The sequence below is a fragment of the Dermacentor variabilis genome, chromosome 4 (assembly GCF_050947875.1).
Source record: "Dermacentor variabilis isolate Ectoservices chromosome 4, ASM5094787v1, whole genome shotgun sequence".
Taxonomy (NCBI): domain Eukaryota; kingdom Metazoa; phylum Arthropoda; class Arachnida; order Ixodida; family Ixodidae; genus Dermacentor; species Dermacentor variabilis.
The window spans coordinates 186,976,481-186,997,107 of NC_134571.1; the positions used below are offsets into that span (position 1 = coordinate 186,976,481).

Genomic DNA, 20,627 nt, shown 5'->3' on the forward strand with positions numbered 1-20,627 from the left:
ATGCTATTCGCTTTGAAAGCAAACAAAAGCAATCTACAATCGAGGAAAGTGTTTGATTGGGCTATTCAAATAACGCTGCGGGTCACCGCTCAATGCTGAATTGGGAATAAAAATATATTAGAATAGCCTTACATTATAGCGTTCCTCAGTTGCATTATGCTTAGCTTATGTTGAATTTTAAAAACATATTTGTTATTCCCGATTTTCCACTTGGGCAACTTATTTTCATTTATGAGAAATAACACTATTCAGTCTAAAGGCTAGACTATGACCATTTCAAGGACTTCTAAAATGAAGAGAAGCTTTCAACGCTTGCACTGCCTTTATGAAAAGCATGCATTTGATGCCATTGTGATTGTGTTTTTGACTTGCTCAAAAGAGAAGAAACAGTTCAGTATGAGGTGGGATGTAGAAAGTGTGCACACTCGTTTTGTTGTCATTGTTGTCATTGGCCTCCCTGTTATTTTTATCGTTGTTCCACGTTTGGTTGGCTCGTTCATGTCATCAGCACAGCTTAGCAAAAGCCAACTACTTCAAGACGTGACCTACTGCAGTAATAGTGTTGGCATTCGCCTAATCCCCGATTAAATGTGCAGAAATGTGGTTTGTACTTTTATACGTTATTGAGCATTCATACAGGTGCCTTGAAATAGATATCAGAACTAGAACTGCCAGGCTGTTGCAAACCAAATAAAGTTTATCCTTACATAAGCATTGTTGTACGTCGGCCTACTTGAGGCACAAATTATAGCCAAATCACTGCAATAAGCGCGTACTATCAACTCAAGTTGAAGACCTCAGCACGTCCTTACGCCGTTTTACACTCTCCTGCTATCAGCTGACGTCGACGAGTGGCTTCGAAGGGCGCCTGGACACTGTGGTACTGCGGGAACCTGGACACGTCAATGACCTCTGGAGGCGGGAAACACAGGCGTCGGCTTCGGCGCCTTTCCCTGCCGTCGAGAACGGGTCCGTCGAGAGCGTGATGTCCACTCGAGGTTCATCCGAGATGGCCGGAGTGCCGTTCGGGGCTACCCTTTTCTACAGCGAACTGCAAAGCCAAGGCTGGCCTCCTGCCTCCTCCATGAGCACCTGGGGGTCTTTCGAAAAGGTGAAACTCTTTAAACTCAGTGCAGGGGTGCGTACGTTAAAACAGTCATTCCGGAACAGTCATGTACATGGCGCTCCTACCGGGGATTTCAGCGAACGCTTTCAAAAATTTTTAAAGGCTGCCTGGGGCAGACAGCACAATTCTAGTTCATCTGCTGGTCTACACGAAGAGGTGGACATTACTTGCTGAAAAAATTGAGATGCATCACCGACTAATTAAGGAAAATTCACTAATGAAATTCCTAATAACCTTATAGCCTACATTGAAATTTACGTATTCTAGCAGTGGCGTTCGCCAGGCAGATCCACTTGGAACGAATTCTCTGGTTGACACTAGTATCGAGAGATTAATTCCCGAACTTAGTGGATAAATGCATTGACGTTCCAGTTACTTTTGTGCTTCACTGCATAGGACGATGTCTTGTTAAGAAAGTAAATCAGTGGGAACATGTTGTACGATTTTAATATAACGTCTCCAAAGACGGCAAAAGAAAGTATAACAGTTTTTATATAGCCTGGTTTTCAGCAACACACTTTAATTTTTTTACTAAACATGTCTCGGAACATATCCCACGTAATAGACTGTGTAATTGTGTCGTTCTTCGAGAAAACTGTGAAAATACGCCTCTAATAATTTTTAGCGCTTTTAGTAGCAACGACAGCTTGGTCACAAGAACATGTCTCAGCAGAGTTACCTAATCGCCATACCTTCTAATTGGCATTGTTTCATTCATTCATCACGATAGCTGAACGGCGAGTGTCACAAACAGCGTGCGCCAGAGAAGGGCGACAGTGTTTTATGTTATCCGACAGCGAATCAGCAGGCACGAGCAGTCACTACACGAATATAACTGCACTAGAACATGCAAAGAATATTCGCCTGCACTGAGTGTTTCGTCACATTATATTTATATATATATATATATATATGTAATGCGCACGTGGGTCCATTTCATTTAGACTTTTATTTATTAATGCATCCTGGGGCTAAGTCCTGTGTAGGTGGCAATGGCTAAGAGGTGTAAGTCTCTTCCCGTTTGGTCCCCGTGATGTTCTTGTCTTCTCAAAGTACCTAAGTGGGCTTCTTCAGAAAATGCCCCCTCTTACGTGTGCTTGGAAGCGCTTTGTGCGAATGTGTGTGCGTGTTCGTGTGTGCGTGTTTGTGTGTGTGTTTGTGTGTGTGTTACACGATACTATGTGCTTTCCACTAGGAAGCCCAAAGCAACGTGCCTCCAGTGCCGGGAAGTCGCGTTGCCGAAGCTTGAGCAAGCTTTTACTGTTATTTTTCACTTGTTTATTTCCTACATGCAGAACGCAACAAAAAAGATTGCTTTCGCGCCGCACATTATTTCAGTGTTTTACTTCGCAATCCCGTTTTCAAGCACAGCCAGTAGTACCACTTTACTTACGCATACGCTGCGCTTGTGCCAGAATGCTAAAAGAGTGATAGCACAATCAAAGTATTCATTACTTCCACGTGAACTATGACTACCCCTTCAGAAGGGTACTCTTCTAGGGAAGTTGATGAAGCACGTTGAAAATGACAGGTACAATACTAGGGATCAAGAATCAAATGCTCGTCCGGTCTGGTTTGTTGTCAGCTTAATCCTATGTATTGCTCTTTTCGTTTTCCTAACGGGCACATCAGCATGTGGCTAGTGCTACTAAAAAGATAAAAGTTGTAAATCAAAGAAATAGGATGCGAACCAGGTCCGGGCTCCAGTTTCTTGACTTGTCGGCTCCTCATCCTTGTGCGCTGGTCATCCAGCTTGTAAATTGGAGCGTACCGGTGACAACGTTTCTTCGCGGCAATCAGTGAGTGGTGTCAAGTTTGTTCCTCCAAGGCAGAGACTGGTCTCGCTCAAGAAACACTTGTGTTTCCAATTACTAGCGAGAAGTGGAACTTTGTATAAGTTAGAATTACAGCTCTTGTGGGTGGCCGCAAGCGCCTTGCTACATTACTCGTCTTGCGTGAAGCTCAGGACACATACACAGTAAGTTTCAAGGTTCCGCGATGAATATAGTGCGAGAGATCAATCCTTGTGTAATTTCTTTCATAAGCTCTTCTCTTTCAGCAGCCGCAGACATATCGCTAATTTGTCACCGTTTCTGACCACTTGTCCCTCTGCCATTGCATCTTCCTAGGGACCACCGCCGTCCTTACCTACTGCAGATTCGTTTTTAAAAATGCTATAACCTCCCATTACTGGGCGTCGACTCATTGAAATTATGAAACAATTTTAACCAGGTCATCTGGTGTGTTTCACCTGATCCTCGTGGTATGGCATCTCCCTTATCGTATGGGTGCTTTAATAATGTAGAGTCGGAAAGTCGGAGTCATTTATTTCATGCATTTTAGAATAAGGAACATGAGCCGGATAGAGCTTTTGCATTACTTAACGAGGCCGCTTGCTCAAGTTTCTCTTATTCTTGCACCGATAGGTGTTCTAGGAAACGCGAGGCTTCCCTTTTCTGGATGTCTGGGGAAGTGGGTACCGATTTACCGTACTGTGGATAGCACAAGAACGCTCACACTTTCTTCTCCATTGTCGAGTGAGCGAAATGTGAAAGTCCACGAATTCTGTGCACTTCCTGCTTCCTGTTGCAGATATTTTTTTGGAATGAATGAATGAAACCACGTTTATTCCACATTAAAATGCGCCGAAGACACTACGGGGGAAAGGGGAGGGGTATTATTGCAAAAGGGGAAGGGTAAGGCTGCCCCTCCGTTTTATTAACGAATGTCCTGGAGGCAGCTAAGCAGGGGACGCATGACGCTTGTGGCTGTCGCGGAGCCGATCGCCGACTGGTGGTGCCGCTGGGCACTGGAGGAACAACAGCAGGGCTCGCCAGGGCTCGATGGCATGGTCCGGAGACTTGGTATCCGGGCAAGCCCAAGCCCGGAGAGAAGAAGGCGATGGTCCCCGCTGTATGGTGGCCAGGGCACGAAGCCTTGGTGGGATGTAGAGGGCGCACTCCCAACAAAGGTGGTTGAGATCAGCACGACACGTGCACATAGAACCACCCACTTACGGGTGGTAGTGTGCCACCCCTGTGGAAACGGTTCAGCAAGTGAGGAGTAAGGAGGGTGCCTGTCTGAATTCTCCGAAGCGAGACTAACTCTCGCCGTGTGAATGCCTTCGGTGGAAACGACGGTATAGAGAGTGGATTGCGCACTGCTGCGAGGTAGGCGGCACGTCGTTGTTTGGTCGCATGCTTGTGTGCCATTGGGTCTGCTACCTCAGGTGTGCTAGCTAGGAGAAGATAAGGATTATCGGAGGCTCTGGGTAGCGCGGTAGAGAGATGAGCGCGCGCCAGTCTATGAGCCTTCTCATTTCCGGGGATACCGCAGTGCGCAGGGACCCAGTGGATGGCAACATCGTGACCGCATTCGCGGAGCAGGCGTGCCTGGTGCCGGATCTTCTGCAGTACGGGATCTGCGTATATAACATTAGCACATGCCCGATGGGCAGCCTGGTGGTTTGAGTACACATGATGGTGAACAGGGTCAGTTTGAGACGAAGTTGCGAGGGCGGGCTCCAAATAATCTACGATGGCCATTAGCTCAGCGCGGATGCTGGACCTGGCTTCTGCTGATATATGATGGCGGGGGTTCTGATTTTCATTTGTCTGGTCGTACCACGCAGTGGCATAGCAGGTGTTACTATCGTCGTCTGCAGGCAGTGCAGCGTCCATGTATACGATGCGTTCAGTCAAGGGGAGTGAACTCGTAGCTTTAGCATGCCTCTTGGCATATGCAAGGCGCCGCATTCGCTGAGTAGGGTCCATATTGAGAGGAAGTGGCCTGCCATCGGTGAGAGCCGTGATTTCCTACGGTGGCGTGTTGTTGGGCAAAATGGGCATTGTGTGGAGGAGGAGCATGAGTGTGTGTCGCCCGGCATTTGTGGCGCGAAGTCTCGTCTCTTGTGTATAGATGTGCATGTCTGCGAGCTCGGACAGGTTGTTGAGTTTGCTACAACTTTTAAGCGCTTCGAGGCTTGTGTACCTTGGGAGTCCAGTTACAATGCGTTTGGCTTCGTTAAGTAACCGGTCGAGCGCGTGTATCTGTGTGCCGTTGACTGGATGATATGGCCGCCCGTACATGATACAGGAGACAAGAAAAGCTTGAGCGAATTGCCGCATTTCACGTTCGTTTACTCCACGGGTGCGGGTAGAGATTCTGCGTAAAGCGTGCAGGATTTGTTTGCTGGTCTTCGTAACGCGTTGAAACAAAGTGTTCGCTGTGCAGTTCTCGTTTAGGTGCATACCGAGTATTGGGATAGTAGATTTCCGTGAGATGGGTTGGTCACCGATGTACAGTTAAAAAAAACTGCTTTCTTCCTCTTTTCCAAAGGTAGGCCTGTCACCATGAATGACGACAAACTCTGTTTTGTCTGGGGCAGTGTGTAAACCCGTTTCCGTGGCATAGGCGCGAATAATGTCGAGAGCTCTTTGTAAGACGTCCTCCTGCTCCCCGATGCACCCTTGATGCGTCCACACGGTGACGTCATCGGCGTACACCACGTGTTTCAGGCCCGGTACGTCGGCAAGGCGCTTTGGTAGCTGGTGCATAGCTATATTAAACAGGGTCGGTGAAATAACCGAGCCCTGGGGGACGCCTACGTGGTTGGTTCGTATGGCAGTGGCGTCGTGACCAACTTCGACTTGGTAGCTTCGCTCTTCAAGAAAATCCGCCATGAAGTTGTACATCTTCCCTCTAATGCCAAGGGCACGTGCTTTGATCATGATGGTGTTATGTGGGACGGCATCAAATGCCTTGCGTATATCCACTGCGACAACGGCTCTTGGGTGAACCGAATTAGAGTCGAGGACGTCCTGTTGGAGGGGGACTAGCACATCCTGTGTTGATAGCCCACGGTGAAATTCATACAGTGTAGGAGCCAAAAGGTCGCGATCTTCAAGGTACCACATCAAGCATGTGTTGACCATGCTCTGCATTACTTTACAGACACACGATGTCAAAGAGATCGGACGGAGGTTGGATAAGGTATGTGGTGGTTTACCAGGCTTCGGAATGGGCTTGACCACCGAAAACTTCCAAGTGGAGGGCAGTATCCCGGTATCCCAGACTCGATTAAATTCTTCGAGAAGAGCGTGCTTGTACTCAAGGGGCAGATTGCATAGATGAGCCACGCGCACCTCATCGACCCCTGGAGCACTACGTACGTTGGCACGCTTCAAGGCGTGCTCCAGCTCGATCATGGTGAAGGGGCTGTTAAGTGGTTCACTATCTTCAGAATGTGCGTCCTTCTGGTATGTGGTGTCTGTGGGGCGAGACGTGTGCAGGAAAAACATTTCAGCGGCCTGTTCGGCAAGATCCTGAGCGCTGATACCTTCGCGGAGGGCCACACGAGCCGCGCCGTTGTTGGTCTTGCGCTGGCTTCCGGTTGTGGACGCCTCCGCGCAGCAACTATTGCTGTTCCTCAGCGTTTTGCTTTTGTCTGAGGGTCTTCTCTTGGCCTGTCCTTCACCCTGAATCGCTACAGTTTATTATTAGTGCATTTTCGCAACTAGACGTTATAATTTCCTTAAAATTGGCCTTTGGAGTTGAATCAAAGTTACTTGGTTGTCGGTATTCGTCTTTTCTTTAGTTTTGTGTTAACGATAGCTGTCGTACTGTGCACTCCGAAAGACCTCATGGTGAACATGTATGTTCCCAGGTACCCTTCACGGAAGGAAGTGACGTACAAGTGGCCGCGGACTTCGCTGAGCCTACGATGCAGTCGGCCTCGTTCACTGAACAACCGGATCCTGCATGCATGCCGACATGGTATTCGGTGGATAAACTTCAGCCATCATCGCGAGCCGGCACCCTTACTTCACAGACCTCTGCTCGGCCTACGCCAATGAAGCGGTCTGTGAGGTTTCGCAGAACGGAATCCAGCCAGCTGCAGGCGGTGAGCCAATGTGATAGTCAAGAAGAGACGCTATTTTTGTTTTCTCACACGCCATTGTTGAGCGAAGCGGCGACCGTCATTACAAAGCTCATGGAGTCTGAAGTGGTTTTTGAAAGAAAGCGTATTGTGACTTCTGAGCCTGAAGATGCGGTTGACATTAGGCTTGAGGATTCTGCCAATATGCTGCTTCAAGAAGCGCCTTCAGAATTCCCTGAGCCATCAGAGTGGCCCCGTGGTGCTAGCGGCAGTAAGATTAATGCTGCTGACACCAGCGAGTCCTCATCTATTAGCCAAAAAACGCACGACAGAGCACAGCTCGGCGTCAGATTCAAGCCAACTAGAACGCGCCTAGGCTCTGCCGCTAGGCGGCAGTTTTCAGAACCGCTACCGAATCAGCGATTGGCCATTGTACGATATTTGAATGCTGAGAAAAGTACCGGTGGAAGCTTCTCACCGGTTTCTGATTCAACGATTCCGATGGAGGTAGAAGACGCTTGCTCGGGCGAAACCCGGCTTTCGTGGTCCTCGCCTGCGCTCGTTGTTTCAGTATGCGAAGACGCGGGCCACTCTCTGCAGCTTGAATACGTTGGCCTTAATCCTTTAGTGAAGGCATCACCGAACTATGCGAGTCTTCGTCATGCGTCTTTGAGCGCGATGGGAACAGGGGGCTCAAGAGAGGCGTGTTACGCTGCCGAACCTCAGTGGTCAGCTCTGGACGGTAGCCAAGGACAGGCTGAGTGCTTGCAGCACCTGCAGTTGGACCCGCCTGGCGACCTGAAAGTAGCGCCATCGCCTCTACCACGAACGCTCATGAGTGTCCTCGGTCCCAAGGCAGTCCACGAGGGTGACCGCTGTTCAAGCAGCGTAGAACGCGAGGACGCGTCGCAGACTACCCTACATGTCCCGCGAACAGGGTTCGAGGTGTTTTCTACTCGACATCTGCTTCTAGAGTGTTCTGGCAATATAAAAGCGTCTGCCTCAACGGAAGCAACACCTACAAAACCGTTTTCGTTGAGGTCGCGTAGTAACGAGCATACGAAATGGGGCTTCGCCAGCGAAATTTACATCACCTTGGAGCCCTCCAACGATGTACTTCAAGATGCACAACGTCCACCTTCTGATCCGCAACCGACCATCACGTTTGCGCCGGTGGCCACGTCTACTAGCACGGCGTTTGTGGTATCTACCATAGCAGGTAGCTCGTCGAGCCGCGATTCACTTCTTTCCTCCGCCATCTGCCGCCTACCAGACGCCTGCGCGACGAACAACGACGTGTGTCCTTCATCTGATCTTACGTCTTACACCGATCTTACACCAAAAGTAAAGGCTGTACAACTTCCTTACTTGGGACGCCACTCGGTGTCGAGTGAAACCCTTTCTTCGTCAATCCGCGCAAAGGCAAAAAGTTGGCAGCCGGTTTCGACGTTCAAGAATGTCGGGCACGCAAAGGAGACAGTCGGAGCACGCAGTCGACGAGACTGCTTCAGCGTCGAAGTACTGTCTTCATATAATGCATGGCCTCGTCTTCATGAGCAGCCAGAGCCGTCGACGTCCTTCTCGGTGCTCGAATCACTGGGGCCGCTTTCGCCGAGCAGCGAGCGCACTACTATGGGGGAGTCTGCAGCGCTGCTGAACGAAGATGGCAAGCATGACGGCGGTATGCTTAGGTCGTGCGTCAGGGACCGAGCCATTGAAGCCTGCGCCAGCATGCCTTTCTCAGGAGCGCAGCTGGTCTCATTGCATGTGGAGCGGCGTTCATCCTCGTGCGAACGGCCGGGCCCATCCAAAGAGGACCACACGGCCCCGGCTCAGCAACCCTGACTGCTCTTAACTTTTGCCAGTCAGCTCCACGAATTGGAGCACAGTGAATTTGCTACTTCAGTGAGTCACGGTTAACGTAGGAATACGGCACTAACATTCATACTAGACGTTGTATTTACAAGGTACCACTGCAAACAGCGAAAATTTTTATGCGAATGTTGCTTAGCTTCTATGCCACATGGCGCAAGATGGCAATCAATTATCGACCAGCCTAATATAAAATGCAAACATCTATACTGTTCCGTTATTTTCGACGGGAGTCCCAGTAGACGCAATATATTTTATGTTGTAATGATTATTGTGATGAACCTGCCGCTACGGCCACCAAATGATTAGTTTTTGTTTATCGGCATTGTTGAACCAAACGCAAAGAGAGAAATGTCTTGATTGATCAGTTCTGATTTAAAAGAAACTACACAAAATATTTGTATGAGAGGCTGTGTTGCCGTGATAAGCTCATCTTCACTTTTGTTTCGTCTCTATCATAGCTGTTTCAAAAAGCTGTATAGTATCTTTCCATCACCATTTGTTTATGTCATCTCTACGTCACTTTTGTGTCTTTTTCTATGATTTTTCTTTTTTTACCGCGTTTAACACACGTACTTTCTATCAACCGCTACGAAGGTGTCCAGTGTATGAGTTGGCCAGGCTCCCCTCGAGCTGCAGCATTTTTGCCTAGTCACTTTCGCAACATTGTTGCAGAATGAATTCAATTCAGTGTAATACTGTATCCCCATGCCATGTTCCTATGCTACTGGTGAATCACGGAACCTTATCATACATGAGCAGCCACACAAAGTGGCAATTTCGCTGGCAAGAAAAGGGTCAAATGTCGCCTCGACACAGTACATAACGGGTGGACTGTACCGCCGCTACAAGATACTTAATTTTTCAACTCCACCTTCGAGAGCCGCAAAAATATCTGTCGACTGCTACGCCTGCCAATTCTTCCTTCGTTGTATGCGCTGCCAGCACACCGGAGACGCACGACCGCACCTTCTACACTAGAACCACAGTTACTGGTACCTTGTGGGTCTGGCAGCGGCATGGCAAACGGTTCTTGGAAACATCTGTGCTTCATTTTGCCGATAGCCGCAAGCATCGCTGGCTCATACTTCCTGAGCAACATTTCCTCTTCAAGCTTCCTTCGCGGAAACTGCACCCTCACTGGCCCTCCATTCAGTTCTTGCTGTCAACCGATAGATGGCAATGCATCCACAGCCCTATCTCCCGCCGATCTCACCTGTCTCAACCGCTCATGGCACAACACTGGAACGTCATCGACACGGACCCCACAGGACATAAAAGCGACGCACCGGCCAATCCTTTTCAGTGGGTCTCGCAGCGGCATGGCAAACGGTTCTTGGAAACATGTGTGCTTCATTTTGCAGGTCGGCCAAAATTACGCTTTCAAATGTTATAGGAACAATAATCGTTTCTTATTGCTACTGCCAGACCCTCAGCACTTTGTGTGTCTGTGTGTATTCCTTTAGCATTTTGTTGCAACTGTCTGGCGATGTCGAGACTAATCAAGGCCCAAAGTCAGAGGAAATGCTAACGGAACTATTAGCCGGACAAGCACGAATCAGCGCAGAGATTACCGCGCTCCACTCTAGAATGGCTTCTTTTGAACAGTGTGTTACGCACATAGAGGGGTTGGCTTCAACTGCAAACGACGCCCTTGAGCGCGTTCATGATCTTGAGAAAACTGTTGATAACCTTAAAGATTTCACCAAACTTGACCGCAAAAACGATGACTTGGAATACCGATCCCGTAGGAATAATTTAATCATTTACGGCTTGAAAGAGCCCTCAACAGAAACTTCTGAGGAACTATTAGCTTCTGTATCGGAGTTGCTGTCTTCCAAACTTGGAATCCGATGTGAAGGTATTGAAAGCTGTCACAGGCTTGGCACGCAAAGAAATGAAAAGACGAGACCTGTAATTTTTAAACTGCTAGACTTTAGAACCAAGCTTTTCATCCTTAAAAAAGCCAGAAAACTGAAAGGATCTGATACGTACATTAGTGAAGAATTTTCTGCGCGTGTACGGCGAATTAGAAAGGCTCTCTGGGACAATTCGGTTGATATCCGCAAAGAAGCAGATAAGTATAGATTGATCGTCGACACTTTTTGTTACACTTGGGATGATGTTTGCAAAAGGCTTGTTAAGGCTCCACGTGCTGCAGTGCCTACGAACACAGAGTGACTCGTATAATGACCAGAAAGTAACTTGTTTGAACATAAATGCTCGAAGCTTGCTTAATAAGCTTGAAGATTTCAATTGGCTTGTAGAGTGCTACAGTCCGTCAATTATTTGCGTAACAGAAAGAAGGTTCGACAACTCTGTATCAGATGTAGAATTTTTGCCTCCAGATTACTCGGTTATCAGAAACGACCAGCAGTTTGCTAAAGGAGGGGGTGTAGCTCTGTTTATTAGAAAAGGCATTGAAATTTTTGTATTGCCAGAACTTCCGAATACTGAGTCTGTTTCTCGGTTTTCGTGGCAGTTGTGTGTGCTGTATACCGCCCGCCCGTTTTTGAAAACATTTTCTCGCACATTACAGGATACATAGCGGAACACAGGCTCCACAATTATAGTATGATCATTACAGGTGATTTTAATACTCCTTGTATCGATTGGAAGTTGTTAATTTCAACAGGTCGTGACAAGGCTGTTTGTGAATCCCTAATTAATATGGCTATATCATTTGATTTAACACAAGTAGTTGAATGTCCAACTCGAGTCAACTCTGTTCTTGACCTTGTTTTTCTTAATGAACAGTTGTTACAGCACGGTTTTCATTGTGACGTAGTCGACGGACTGTCAGATCAGAAGGGTGTTTTCGGGAAATTTAATGTGGTTTGTGAGACCCACAAGCCGACATTCAATATGGTTACAGGTTTTACCCGTGCTAACGACCATGCTATTGTTGAACTGCTAGAGTTGCCTTTCAGAGATTTCGTGTCTGGCAGCGAAACGTGCAGTGTTGATGCTTTGTTAGAGCAGTTTCACAGTTTAGTAGAAAGCTGTGTGCTTCAGTTCGTCCCCACAAAATGTGTGAAACATAACTCGAAGCATTCCCATGGTACACAAGAGACATAATTCATCTCATAAGACGTATCAAGCGTATGCGCAAACCCAGCCGGTCACAAAACGAAAACCGCGACTCACTACTTCTTTCACTCAAGTCTGAGCTGAAAACAATAATGACAGAAGCTAAACACTTCAACACAATACTGTCAACCTTCATGAAAGAAAATCCATCGAAATATTGGAAAACAATACTACCCTCTTCCCATGACTCTGTATCCTTCATTATCAACAATCAGCCTTGCTCTGACCCTGTAACCATTTCTGAAGCCTTTAATAGCTACATTCACTCTGTCTATCATCTTGATGGTGGTACTAATCCTCCTTTCACTCATAGCTCGGAAAACCAGTTACCCAACCTTGAAGTAAGTTACGCTGGGGTTCACAATCTGTTATTAAAAATTGACACAACTAAAAGTGCGGGACCAGACGCCATACCTAACATGTTCTCAAAGAGGTACTCGGAATGGAGTGCCTGTTATCTTAGTCATTTTCAATAAATCACTGGACACATCCTCCGTTCCCCAGGTTTAGAAAATTGCCAATGTGATCCCTGTGTTTAAATCTGGCGATAAACAACAAATTAGTAATTACCGACCGATCTCCCTGATTTCCACTTGCTGCAAGCTTCTTGAGCACATTATTCACAAGCATATTGTTCAGTATTTAACTTGCCATAATCTACTGTCACACTGTCAGCACGCTTTTCGATCTGGTTTTTCCACTGTCACTCAGTTCATTGAATTTACTCACGACATAGCTTCCGCTATAAATAACCGCAATCAAATCGATGCAATATTTATAGATTATTCCAAAGCATTGGACATAATCTGCCATAATAAGCTTCTTCGTAAACTACGTAGCATACTTAACGGCAATAAGTTACTCGACTCAATAACCGACTACTTATACTTAAGATCCCAGTTCGTCACTTTTAACCATGCACAGTCATCGTAAGCCACTGTAACTTCAGGTGTGCCCCAAGGATCGGTGCTTAGGCCTCTATTATTTATAATTTTTATTAATGATGTAGCAAATGTTATTAATGACACCGCAGTGAAGTTACGCCTATATGCCGACGACTGCGTGCTTTATCGTAACGTTGCTAACGCCTATGATCAACAGGAACTAAACAATTTTCACTGTTCTGTGAATGGAGTAACGTATAGCAAATGAAAATTAATTTCACTAAAACAGTTGCAATGGCCTTTTCAGTTACAAAAAGAATCCGCTGCATTTCTCTTACAGTAATAACGGCAGCTACTTGACTCATGTCAGCGAGTTCAGATACCTGGGTGTTATTTTTTCATATAACTTAAAACGGAATGCTCATATTCATAACACTTCTGGGAAAGCACTTCGCAAACTTGGCTATCTCAAACGAACCTTAAAAAATGCCACGAAGGAATGTAAATTAATTGCTTACAAATCATTAGTTCGACCGATCCTGGGGTACGCCTCAACTGTTTGGTCCCCTCATTACGCGCGTAACATTGACCGTTTAGAATCACTTAAAGAAAAGCAATACGATTCATCTTCGGCCGATACGATCGTAACTTTTCACCTTCTTCACATATACACACTTTATCTTTGCAAACGTTAGAACATAGGCGTACACGTGAACGTATCATCATGCTGCACAAGATCGCTCACACGTCATCTGGCATTCAGGCACCCATCTCGTGCCATCAAGCGCACGTGCAAACCGACGGCACCACCCATTAAACATTGTTCCTTTCAAACCACATACAGACTGCTTTAAATTTTCTTTTTTCGCGCTAACTTGAAATTTAGAATCGATTGGACAGCTCACTTCACGAATTGCCAATTGAAGAGTTCGTTGTTCAGTTGCCTAACAATTTGTCCTGTTGATCTGTTTTTGATACTTCTGTGTTATCTATTTCTATGCTGCCCATGTTTGTTTTTACTACTGTATGTACCCACTCCTGCTATGTCTCCCCCGAGGCAGCAGTACTTGTAAATAAAAAATAAAAAATGATGTGTGAGCATATTTAAACCTCCCTGAGCGAACGCGCGATCTCGGAGGCCACATCTCGCGTTACCACACTGATTCATTTGACGTGTGGCAACACATGCTACGAACTTTTCTTACAATTCTCTATAATTCCTGCCGCGTGGCATGCAACAATATATTGACACAACTATATTTGGCAGAACCATAATGCAGCGGGTATGCGCCAGTGGGGACGACGCTGAAGTAGCGCGGGTTTTTAGGTGAAGCGGGGAAAACGAAGAAGACGTTGTTGTTTTTCCCTTGGACGACTGATAAAGTGCGTTTCTTGGCGGTGCTGCTACGTATACTCGTCGATCCCACGTCGTTACACTGGTGGAGGTGCTGGGTATTCTTCATGCTTGGCACCCCTTCGCGGAGCCGACGATCGAGCCCTGAATCACCATCGCGCATCGAAACACCGGTCCGCCGCTTCAGTCGTCGCCTGCTAGGCTTAGCGCCCGAGTCCAGTCCCCTGCAAGAAACTTCGAGAAATCGTTTGCCTCCTACAAATAACATGGCCACCGCAGCTCCATCGCAAGTAACACTACAGAATCCTATGGTCCCGGAGAGCTTTCATGGTGATGCCTTTGAAGACGTCCAAGATTGGCTAGACCAGTTCGAGCGCGTCGCCCAGTATAACCATAAGACCAGCTCGGCGGACAAAGTCTCGAGTGTCTATTTCTATTTGAAGGACAATGATCGTACGTGGTACGTAAACCGGGAGAGGAGCTTTGCCACGTGGGGCGACTTCCGCGCACACCTGCTGGATACCTTTTCAAGCATCGACAGGAGGGAGAACGCGCAGCGTCTCCTTGAAATCCGCATTCAAAAACCCAGTGAGAGTGTTACTATGTTCTCGGAAGAAATGGCCCGTCTTTTCCGTAGGGCAGACCCAGACATGCCAGAGGAAAAAAAGCTGCGATATCTCTTGCGAGGAGTGAAGGAGCAACTGTTTGCCGGCCTTGTGAGAAATCCACCGACAACAGTGGCCCAGTTCACAAAAGAGGCTACAGCCATTGAACGGGCCCTGCAGCAACGATACCGCCAGCATGACATGAGCAACTCGGCGGAGAACACTTCTGTACTGGCTGCGAGTAACGACATGTCTCTGCGTGAAGTTGTCCGAGAGGTGGTGCGAGGAGAGCTTCGGCAGCTCGGCTTTGTGGTTGCGCCTACGGAACCGACGCCAGCGTTATCTTTTGTTGCTGATGTAGTGCGGGAGGAAGTCCGGCAAGCTTTTTCAGCGCCAGACTGTGGGAACGTTCCGCGGCGCCTCACTTATGCGGTGGCTGTTCGCCGTCCACTCAACGCAACTTGAACGCCGCTGACAACCATAACTACAACACCACCTACGCCACAAACAGAGCCGACATCGTCACCCTCGTCGACCCTACCGACCCCGCCGATCATGCCAGCACAAGCAACGCCGTATTTTCGACATGCGCACGCCACTCCTTGGCTCCATGGAGAGTTACCGCCGAACTAGCAGCGTCGGAAAACCGATTTGTGGCGCACCGTCGACCGTCGACCAGTGTGCTACCATTGTGGTGAAGCTGGACACGTCTGTAGAGTTTGCCACAAGTGGAACAAGTATCGCGCCGCTCAACAATCAAGCTTTCCTGCCAACTATGCTTATTCTCCGTACGACGGTCGACGCACTTACAACGACGCTCTTGTGAACAGTCAGCCACAAAATACGACGATGCCCCGACCACGTTCTCCTTCTCCATCACCGGCACGCTACAATTCGCCGACTCGTCGCAGCTTTGCCGACGTCACTAGGGGCAGATCGCCTAGCCCTCGACGGGGAAACTAGCCGCAGCGACCTCCGGGGTGAGGTTGCCAATACACGAACTGCTCCACATCCCCCGTTATCGACGAACAACGACGTGAAGACTACATTGACGAAAAAGACGCCCAGCACAACGACGAATACGATTGATAGAAGTACGAAAGACGTAACTGACATCGTCAGCGCCGAGCTCATCGTATGCATTGACGGCCACGAAATAGCCGCTATGGTTGACACTGGCTCCCATTTTTCAATGCTAAGCTTACAGGTCGCTGACAAACTAAGGAAGGTGAAGACACCATGGCACGGGCACAACATAAGAAGCGCCGCAGGTCAGTTGATGACACCTGTCGGGAAATGCACGGCCCGACTCTTAATCGCCGGTTCAACCTTCGTCGTCACCCTCGTCATCCTTACTGAGTGTTGTAAAGAACTTATATTGGGCATGGATTTCCTACGGGAGTACGGCGCCGTGATTAACATCCGCGACAGAAGCGGCACATTTGCCACGAGTTCGGATAATGTCACCCATGAGAAGCCACAACAACCTCGCTTACGTATTGCCGCGGACGACGTCATACTTTTGCTGCGGAGTTGCTCTCTCATACAGGTGCGCTGTGACAGCCCGCAAAATGGGACTGGAGTAGCTGAACACATCAGTGCGCTAGCACTGAATTGCGGTGTCTCCACTGCCAGCGCACTTATCAGGGTAATCGACGGAAGCGCTGAACTCTTGCTGACGAATTTTAGAAAGGAGCGCCGACACATCGTTAGAGGTTAGAGGTACTGCCACTTAGCGCAGGAGTCGGCCTCTACAATCCACACAGCTGCGCCTATTGTCGACGTTATTCCGGCGTTAACGGCCGTTGAGCGGAACCGTCTTCTTGGGCTCATCAATCAGTACCAGGCCTGTTTCTCCTCTGCGTCAAGAGTTGGTCAAACGCCACTTACCAAACACCGGATCATTACTGATGTCGACGCCAGACCCATCCGACAAAACCCTTATCGTGTGGCCCCAAAGGAACGCGAAGCAGTACAAGAACAAGTGAAGACGATGCTGGAAGATGGCGTTATTCGACCATCTAATAGTCCTTGGGCATCACCTGTAGTTTTAGTGAAGAAGAAGGACGGTAGCCTGCGCTTCTGCGTCGACTATCGGAAGCTCAATCAGGTCACAAAGAAGGACGTTTATCCACTGCCACGTATTGATGATTCCTTGTATAGGTTGCGAAACGCGTGCTACTTTTCCTCAATGGACTTGAAAAGCGGTTATTGCCAGATCGAAGTGGATGAGAGAGACCGTGAGAAAACAGCCTTTGTGACGTCTGACGGACTTTATGAATTTCAGGTACTTCCTTTCGGTTTGTGTTCGGCACCAGCAACATTTCAGCGTCTAATGGACACTGTGCTCTCCGGATTCAAATGGCAAACATGCCTGGTGTACTTGGATGACGTGATTGTCTTTTCCGCAACGTTCGACAAACACTTACGAAGACTGAAAACTGTTTTTGAAGCGATACGCTCTGCCGGTCTCACTTTGAAGCCTGAGAAGTGCCATTTTGGTTTTCATGAGTTCCAGTTCCTCGGTCACGTCGTCAGTAGCCAAGGAGTCCGACCTGATCCGGATAAAATTGCCGCCGTCGTTAATTTTCCTATTCCATCAGACAAAAAAGCCGTGCGACGTTTTCTGGGACTCTGTGTATATTACCGGCGATTTATTGCGAATTTCTCGCGTATCGCATGGCCGTTAACACAGCTCACCCGAGAAGATATGCCTTTTACTTGGGGCGAAGACCAGCAGCGGGCATTCCACTAGCTCCGGCAACGCATGCAATCGCCTCCCGTATTAGCACACTTCGATGAGGAAGCCCCGACGATATTGCATACAGACGCTAGTAATGTCGGTCTAGGGGCGGTGCTAGTACAATGGCAGGGCAACAGCGAAAAAGTGATTGCTTACGCCAGTAGGACACTATCCCAAGCCGAAGCTAACTACTCCACCACTGAAAAAGAATGCCTTGCAATGGTATGGGCAGTTCTGAAATTTCGTCCGTATTTGTATGGTCGGTCTTTCACCGTCGTTAGTGATCACCATTCCCTCTGCTGGCTCGTTAATTTGAACGATTCTTCCGGCCGGCTCGCACGCTGGAGTCTTCGACTCTAAGAGTTCGACTTTGTTGTTAAATACAAGTCGGGGAAACGGCACGCAGACGCCGACTGCCTTTCTCGGTCTCCTGTTGAACCAGCAGCACAAGACGATGACGACACGGTTTTTGTGGGACTCGTGGATATTGCCGATCTTTCACGCCAGCAACGGGATGACATTGAATTCCTGCCGCTTATTGATTACCTCGAAGGACGAACCAACAGCGTGCCGAGGCTCTTTGCAAGAGGGGTGGCATTATACTGCTTGCGTCGCAACGTCCTCTACAAGAAGAACTTCTTGCCTAGCGGCAGCAACTACTTACTTGTTGTTCCATCACCGCTTCGACGTGAAATCTTACACGCCTGCCACAACGAGCTGACTGCTGGGCACTTGGGCTACACTCGCACATTGGCACGGATTGGGCAGAAAAACTACTGGCCGAGACTTACTGCGGTCGTTAAACATTACGTACAGACATGTCTGGATTGCCAACGTCATAAACCGCCATCCGTCAAACCAGCCGGCTTACTGCACCCTGTTGACGTACCGGCCACACCATTTGCACAAGTAGGCATGCACTTTCTGGGCCCCTTCCCAACGTCTACTACTGGTAATAGGTGGATAATCGTCGCGACGGATTATCTCACTAGATAAGCCGAGACAAGTGCTCTGCAACGGGCAACAGCAGATGAAGCGGCACGATTTTTTTCTGGAATCCATCGTTTTAAGGCATGGCGCTCCCGCAGTAGTCGTCACGGACAGAGGTACTGCGTTCATGGCCCAGTTTTTAGATATAGTTCTACGTCTAAGTGGTACCGCCCACCGGAAGACAACAGCGTATCACCCTCAAACAAACGGACTGACAGAACGACTCAATAGGACATTGGCTGATATGATAAGCATGTACGTAGATGTAGAGCATAGGAACTGGGACGAGGTTACCTTATGTCACCTTCGCGTACAATACGGCTCGTCAAGAGACCACTCGCAAGACGCCCTTCAGTCTCGTATACGGCCGTGAAGTTACAACAACATTAGACGCAATGCTTCCTCACGAATTTGACGACAACGAGACGGGTGCTGAAGAGATAACACACCGAGCAGAGGCAGCTAGGCAGTTTGCGCTTCTGCGAATCCGCGAACAGGACTGTGACGCCAGACGCTACAATCTTCGGCACGGAACCGTCACATACAACATCGGCGACAAAGTGTGGGTCTGGACACCTATTCGATAGCGTGGGCTCTCAGAAAAGCTCCTACGCAAATACTTCGGGCCCTACATATTTCTCCGACGCATCAGTGACGTCAACTACGAAGTCGTTCCAGACAGCTCGCACTGTTCAACGCGCCGGCGGCATTTACCCGAGGTCGTTCACGTGCTTCGTATGAAGCCGTACTATGAGGACTGACAAGACTGCGCAGTTCTTTACCGCTGCTTTCCAAGCCTGCATCATCGGGACGATGATCTTTTCTAAAGGGGGAGCAAATGAAACAACTATATTTGGCACAACCATAATGCAGCGGGTATGCGCCAGTGGGGACGACGCTGAAGTAGCGCGGGTTTTTAGGTGAAGCGGGAAAACGAAGAAGACGTTGTTGTTTTTCCCTTGGACGACTGATAAAGTGCGTTTCTTGGCGCTGCTGCTACGCATACTCGTCGATCCCACGTCGTTACAATATGTTCATTCGTGGTAGATCATTTGGCAAAATAAACGAACTGAAGGGAATGGATGCCTTATTTAATGTGATTTTTCGCCTCCGCTCATATTTTGTAACGTGTATCCACTATCGTATTCGCAGATTACCTGGAAGCACAGGCAGCGTTTTCACTTTCTTGCGGGCCACAGGTACAGAGTAGTAAATTTTTTTTCTGCATTTTCACCGCATACAAGATCCACTGTTAATAAAGGGAAAATCAGACATCCACCCGTTCATAGCAATTGCTACAAAGGAAACCCATACGGGTTCCTCGAAAGAAAAGGCTCAGAGTTGAAGAAAAATTCGTCTTGGTCCGGGACTCGAACCCGGCACCACCGCCTTTCCGGGCAGCCACTCTACCATCTGATTCGAGGAACTCGTATGGGTTTCCCTTGTAGCAATTGCTACGAACGGGTGGATGTCTGATACTCCCTTCATTAATTACTTCTGTCCACCTTGCGGGTTTCCGCAGAACTACTACGTCAAACTCTTGCCTTTACTTCGTGTTGTGGACAAATTCGACTTCGCCCTGTCATCTGCTAGCCGCCTGCTTAGCTCAGATGGTAGAGCGGCTGGCCCGGAAAGGCGGTGGTCCCGGGTTCGAGTCCTGGACGAAGACGAATTTTTCTTCAACTCTGAGGCTTTTCTTTCGAAGAACCCGTATGGGTTTCCTTTGTAGCAATTGCTGCGAACGGGCGGATGTCTGATTTCCCCTTTATTATATTATTCTCTCCACCTTGCGGGATTCCGCAGAACTACTGCGTCAAGATTCGCTGTACTAAAGTTTTTTATCGAATATTGGTACGGATGGCGGATGGCGGAGACCTTCAGTCAAGGGCCTCGGCTCTCATCAGCACACATAGTTTGTACACAGTGCGATGTACAACATACTACTATTGTGCAATCTAATTTCATATATTGGAAGAAAGGTCTTTGTATTTGAATTCATGAGTTCCACAACTTGATTCTGTGTTCCACTCGTCTTAATAGCTAACTACTCTTACCACCATTATCGTAATATTTTTGTGTTCCTGC

General features: G+C 48.1%; 1 pseudogene; it reads right to left on the bottom strand.

The window, feature by feature from the left end:
- Positions 1 to 3,866: 3,866 nt before the first annotated feature.
- Positions 3,867 to 5,856, bottom strand: LOC142578467 (uncharacterized; annotated as a pseudogene).
- Between the last annotated feature and the right edge of the window lie 14,771 nt (positions 5,857 to 20,627).